The sequence below is a fragment of the Phalaenopsis equestris genome, unplaced genomic scaffold (genome assembly GCF_001263595.1).
Source record: "Phalaenopsis equestris unplaced genomic scaffold, ASM126359v1 Scaffold000574, whole genome shotgun sequence".
Taxonomy (NCBI): domain Eukaryota; kingdom Viridiplantae; phylum Streptophyta; class Magnoliopsida; order Asparagales; family Orchidaceae; genus Phalaenopsis; species Phalaenopsis equestris.
The window spans coordinates 28,461-35,291 of NW_018165014.1; positions in this window are offsets into that span (position 1 = coordinate 28,461).

Consider the following 6,831-nt stretch of genomic DNA (forward strand, 5'->3'; position numbering starts at 1 on the left):
TATATATATGTATATATATATATATATGTTGCTTTCAGACAACTGAATAATAAAATCATATTAATTTTTAGGGGCATTTACATACATGCCACACAATTGATATATATTTACATATCTAGCACCCAAAATTTAATATTTACATTCATAGCACTCAAATCATTAACATAAGATCAAAAAATAGCACTTCTATGCATAGTTGATCTTTGGTTGATTCAATTGAAACCCTAGCCACTTTTTCTTTCTCCTTCTCCTTTGCAAGGTATCAGAGCAGATTACTGTTTGCTAGGGGTGTGGACTCTCCATGGCCTACCATGGTCCAGTGGAACCCTCGGTGGATTGACGAGGAGACGAGGACGTCACGTGATTGGGTGGAGGAGAATATCATGGACAAAAAGTCCTACATCGGCTAGGTGTAGGGCCGAAAATCAGTATTTAAGTCTTGAGCTACCCATCACCCCAAAAAGCTCTTTTGGGAGGTGACAAGTACAACACTAATGAGCAATAAATATAAATATCAAATTTTAGGTGTAAGATACATAAATTCATATTAATTATGTGGTGCATACGCAAATTTTCCTAATATTTAATATCTAATCAAATAATGTAATCCAGTAAAGTCATTAGTTTTGAGAGCAATTTTCCTACTTCAAGCATTATTGAAGGTCTTAAGAAACTATATCTTTTAGTGAAAGATAATATTATTTGCACTTGTTCTAACAACTACAACCAACTAAATACGAAATTGTAATAAACTAGACTTTATAAAAATAATATGCTTTCAATAATTATTCAATCAAATGAGACCTCACACTTGGCCTTACTGCATTCAAGACATACCAAATTCGTTGTGTGAGAGTTAAGAAGATGAGCTATTTCTGTAATTTAATGTTTCGTGAAAAAGAAAAATGAGTTTTTCACGAGTTCGACCCCCGTGGCGTGGGGTCCTCGAATTTTAGACATATAGTGCAGACTCTCATCATGGGACCAAAAGAGCATGGGATGGTACTCTGCCAAATACCGATTTTCTTTAATAAGCTAAAAAATTTCATTGTTATATATATATATATATATAATATGTGTGTGTGTGTGTGTGTGTGTGTGTGTGTGAGCTATGCCTAATTTCATTAAGTTTATATAAATCACTCTTAAGGGTGCCTAGTGCTAAGTCCATGCAAATTTAAATCCAAATAAATGCAAATATTGATCTATTTTGGGTCTTCAAATTTAGAGTGAGATGGAACTTACATAGTTTTCTACTAAATATTAATAAAAAGGAAAAAAGAACCTCATATTAAATTGCTATGCTTATATTCTCAAATGGTTGTTTTATTACTATCCATATGATGTTTCTCAATTCTTGTGGCTCTTTAATACAACTCATTATTTCATATTTTTCATGGCCTACGATTTTGTGTATGTATTTCTTAGACATAAAAATAGACCGATGAGACCCTGCGCAAGTTATAGAAAAACTGATTGAAGATGTTCGTAGTGAAGTTAGAAGAAGAAGACATGCATTGATGTAAAGCCAACTACAAATGTATAAGGTTAAGAATATTGCATAAAATTTTATTTATTTAATTATTTATTTATTTTAGCAATGCTTGAACAAACCAAGCGGATTGACATTCTAATGCTGATTTTTATAGAGGTTACGCTCTTTCAACTTTCGTAGGACTAATTTGATTCCAATTTTAGTCAATGTACCTCAATTCAATTTCTTTTTTTTTTTTTAAATGCACGAAAAAATTATTACAACCAGATGTCCGAATGTGCGGACAACTGCCCAGATGCACTGACAGATAGCGGGAATCAGACCTCTGGCTCATCACTGCATCCCGACCGTTATCCGCACATCTGGAGTCTCGATGTAATATTTTTTTTTCAAATTAGAAAAAGGAGGGGTTATTATTTTCAAATTAGAAAATTGAGTGCTTTTTTAAAAGGCTAAGCGGAGAGAGTGGGCCAGTGATTCAGCGTTGAAATGATTGGACAGCATGCGGCGGAGATTATTGGATGATGTGCTGACGCGATTCAGGGCTGAGGGGTTAACCGCCGGCCCCCCCCCGCCGCCGCCGATTGCGTGGACGGAAACTGGAGGCATTTTTGTAACGGCACCGAGCGTACGGCCGTTACAAAAGCCGTTTCCTCGCTGCAACGCCGTCAGATTGGTTTCATTTTTTTTTTTTAATTAAAATCCTGATTCATGTATTTTTTATGACATGTCGTATCAATTGTGTCGTATTCATAAGATGATGTTTCTATTTATTGGAGAGATTGTATAATGCGATGATATTATATTTTTATCACTGTTTTAAGGAGGGTTGTATATGTTATTCTTGATATTTTACATGTATGAATTTATGATCTTACTGTTCTTTAGGTCGGTTGGCTAAGCTCAATTTGGTCTGTCTAAGTTTGTTAAGATCCGCTTGGATGGATGGGATCAGCTCGGTAGACGGAGTAATTTGGTCGGTACGAGTCGGTCAGTTGATATGGTTCGGTTGTCGATCTTTGAACCACGATGAGGGGTTTCTTGGATCGGCTCATTCTTATATCCTTCGGTTGTTTTTAGTATGTCTTGTGGTTCGGTCTGGTTTGGCCTTACTGGCTTTGGCTCGAGCAACTTCACTCGATCGAAAAAATGGTTCTCATAATCTTATGTTGTCGTCATACCTTTCTCTTCCAGACCGTTGATCTCCTCAGGTGCAGCGCTAACACATTTTCTATATACATATCCGATTCTTGGATAATACCAAAGAAAAAAAAATAATAATAATAAATAATCACATTCAACATGAATTTAAAAAAAAATAAAAATAAAATTATGATTAATATGTAATAAAATGATGATTAAAAGGAAACAGCCTTTGAAATTGTACCATTAATCCCTAAATAGGTTTAATTTTGGTAACTTAAAATCTTATATTTACTATAAATAATAACAGCAATAAAATAAAATTTTAAAAGATAATTGGTATGGACTTTCATAAATTGAAAATCAATACAATAAGGAGGAAGGGAGTGGCCTTCAACAGGAATAGTTGGTTGGTTTGTTGGCTTTGGTTGTCCTATAGCTCTGGCAGTAGAGCAAATTGCAAGGAGAATTGTGTGAGAGGCTCCTGGTTCCTTGATGTACCCCTTGATGTGCCCTGGTGTGCACGGTGTCATCGACCTTCCTCTATTTGTCGAAGGGCGGCCGATCGATGAGGAAGGATTCTCTTTTACTTCTTTAGAGTAGGAAAGGAACTCGGGTACGGAGGATGCTTGTTGGCTTAGTTTATTTTTTATGAATCTTGCTTTATTTTATTTTTAATGAGATGATTCGATCACTGAAACGGTTATTATCGACTCTCCTTTGGCAGCGGCAGGTGCATATGTGGTTGCCAATGTTGTAGTGAACCAACGCTGAGTATTCCAGGGGAAGGCCAAGTAATGGCAATTGCAAGACTAGAACTTCCAGCTCAAAGGGGCGTCAGCTGCGTGAAATAGAGGATTCATTTCTCCGGGCGACTAGTTTCTCTTAAGCCAAGGAAACACACTTGTGGCATGATCTGGTTCATTGGTTCGAAAGTTTAGATGAGGTGATTGTCATGCGTGCTCTAGAGGTCATCCTCTGCGAAGAAGTTGCAGCTGCTCAACAGGAATAGTTGGTTGGTTTGTTGGCTTTGGTTCGTACTATAGCTCCGGCAGTGGAGCAAACTACAAGGAGAACTATGTGAGAGGCTCCTGGTTCCTTGATGTCCCCTGGTGTGCACGGTGTCATCGACCTTCCTCTATTTGTCGAAGGGCGGCCGATCGATGAGGAAGGATTCTCTTTTACTTCTTTAGAGTAGGAAAGGAACTCGGGTACGGAGGATGCTTGTTGGCTTAGTTTATTTTTTATGAATCTTGCTTTATTTTATTTTTAATGAGATGATTCGATCACTGAAACGGTTATCATCGATTCTCCTTTGGCAGTGATGGGTGCATATGTGGTTGCGAATGATGTAGTGAACCAACGCTCTGTTGAGGGCACCTTGCTTCAAGCCGAGGTTGGAGGAGGCCGCTTGAGTATTCCAGGGGAAGACCAAGTAATGGCAGTCGCAAGGCTAGAACTTCCAGCTCAAAGGGGCGTTGGCTGCGTGAAATGGAGGATTCATTTCTCTGGGCGACTAGTTTCTCTTAAGCCAAGGAAACACACCTGTGGCCCGATCAGGTTCATTGGTTGGAAAATTTAGATGAGGTGGTTTTCATGCATGCTCGAGAGGCCATCCTCTACAAAGAAGTCGCAGCTCTATGAGCGCAACTTCTGACAATCCTAAGACTTTTCTTTCTTTTTTTTGTATATAGAAAATTTATGTTCTGCTTTCGTCGATCGTACTTAACATTTATGTAAGGAAAATTTGTGTACAAAATTTTATTAATAGAAAACTTTCCTTATTTTACTTTCGCCGATCAAAATATAAGAAATTTATGTACGAAACTTTGACAATGAAAATCCTGGCATTTTTTGACATCCATGCCGCTTCATCTTAATCATTTTTACTTTATCGTTTACTATTTGCAATGTGTGTGTGGCGTATGGACATTCTTAAGACTTAGCTTGGTCGGATCACCACACTCGACTCTAAAATAGTTTACTCGACGCCCTTTGCGAAGCTTATCGCTACTAGACAAGGAACCATCTAGAATCATATTCCAGAAATAACTTAATACTCAAATTAAATCAAAAAATGTTCAAATAGGATGAATAATTTCCTCTAAGGTTGATAATTACATTTGATATGAATTTCATGAAAGCTTCACCACCTAGATTGAAACTGAACACAATCCTTACTTTCCAAATTAAATAATTTTTTAATCAAACCTTGACTTCCTCCCAAACTTTCAATAGATTTGTGCAATTCCAACAGTTAAATTTATTCAAAAATCTTTTCTAGATTAGCATTACAAGCATTTATGACAATGCAAGTCTTCATTTTCACAAGGTGGACATGATTTTCAAGAGTTGGTATGTTAATGGCATGACAATGGATATTTCAGACTGACAATGACTCAAATTTAAACTGATTAAACAAATCCTTAATTACAAAGTCAAACAAAAGATTTTTCTCTTTGATGCCCAAAGTAAGATATGATATTCAAAGTTCTTAAAATAATAAGATGAGCGACTTACTGTCCATTTACATGGCAATTTGCTTGCTGGAGTGGTTTAATCATCATTTGAAATTTCTCTTCCTCAAGTTTGTGTAAGCCAAAGTCTTGTTTTGAGCTTCAAATGTTACATGTATATCTATTTTGTCCCATATTTACATTTGATTAACATTAAGTGATATCTATATTCAATAACATGCATGTATGTTGTGTTGTGTGCCCCAACCTGTTGGTTGGCATCCACGGTATAAGGCCCCTCAGATCGAGGGTTCGAATCACCTCTATTACAGTTGGCCTTAAGGAGGTGATACTCGAATTATTAGATATATTAGAAGTAGTTGCGGACACATGAGGGGTATTCAGATCAGTTGGCAGTTGGCCTTAAGGAGGTGATACTCGAATTGTTAGATATATTAGAAGTAGTTGCAGGCACATGAGGGGTACTCAGATCAATTGGTTGATATAAAAGCTTTGTTGTTATATAAATATAAATGTTTATATACATATTTTTTCCTCTCTCTCTCTCTCTCTCTCTCTCTCTCTCCCCCCCCACACACACACACACACCCACACACACACACACACACACACACACCCACGCACGCACGCACCCACGCACGCACGCACGCATGTTCTTTCCTCCTAATAATTCTAAAGATAATTAATTGGCCAACTTAATCAATCCATGGCTTATTAGCTAACGCTACGTATGAAACCAGCTTGGTAGAGAAAGAAATGTCATGTTTTCTTTCTACTTTAGTCCCACCTGCACCAGAAGCTCGGTCTTTGTTCATTTATTTGGCGTATAATCTTTGTTATGCAAATTGTGACAACTTGTTTAGTTTTTTTATTTACCATATCTTGTCTTTAGTTAAAGAAAACAATTCTGATTTGCATCGTCAACCTTTTATAATAATTAGGAATGTCAACTTTTCTTTTTCATTTTGATATTTGTCCTCATGTTTTTACCATGTAACTCCTGTATATTTACATATTTAACATTAAGGGCCCGTTTGAAGCAGCTTATTTGGTGCGGTGACATTTTAAAAACGCACCCCACTTGTTTGGGTAAACTGCGTTTTGGTAGCTTATGCGTTTTAAGAACGCTGGAAACAGTGTTTTCACACCGCACATATCTAGATGCGGTTGGAGCTTTCTGGCTGCAGTTTGGCTTTTTTTTTTTTTTTAATTGTAATAGCTACCGTACCTAGCTTATGAGCAGATTATTTTTAATCAGCTTATCAACAGATTATTCAATAAGTTGTAGCTGCCCCAAACAGACCCTAAATTTCAATTTTTATAATTATGATGCTCAAGATTTTCATGTCACATATGATATTACAACGCATATGGTAACACTAAACACTTATAAATTCGTATAATATGGCAATTCAAGCCATATTCAAGTTTAGAGTTGGGTATAATTACAAGAATTTAAACAAACGCTGATAAAAAAATTATCTAAAACTTATCAAAGTATATAAATTTCACTCAAAATTTTTTAAAATTTTATGAGTAAAAATGTTTGATTTTGAACTTAATTATTTTAAATTAAATTAATATTCTGTTATCATATATTAGTGAATGAAATTCAATTTTAAATCACTCCTTGTAGTCACCACTTCAATGTTTTCATCATATTTATGTTTTTTTTTTGCAATCTAACTGAGCTTTTAATTAATTATATATATATAT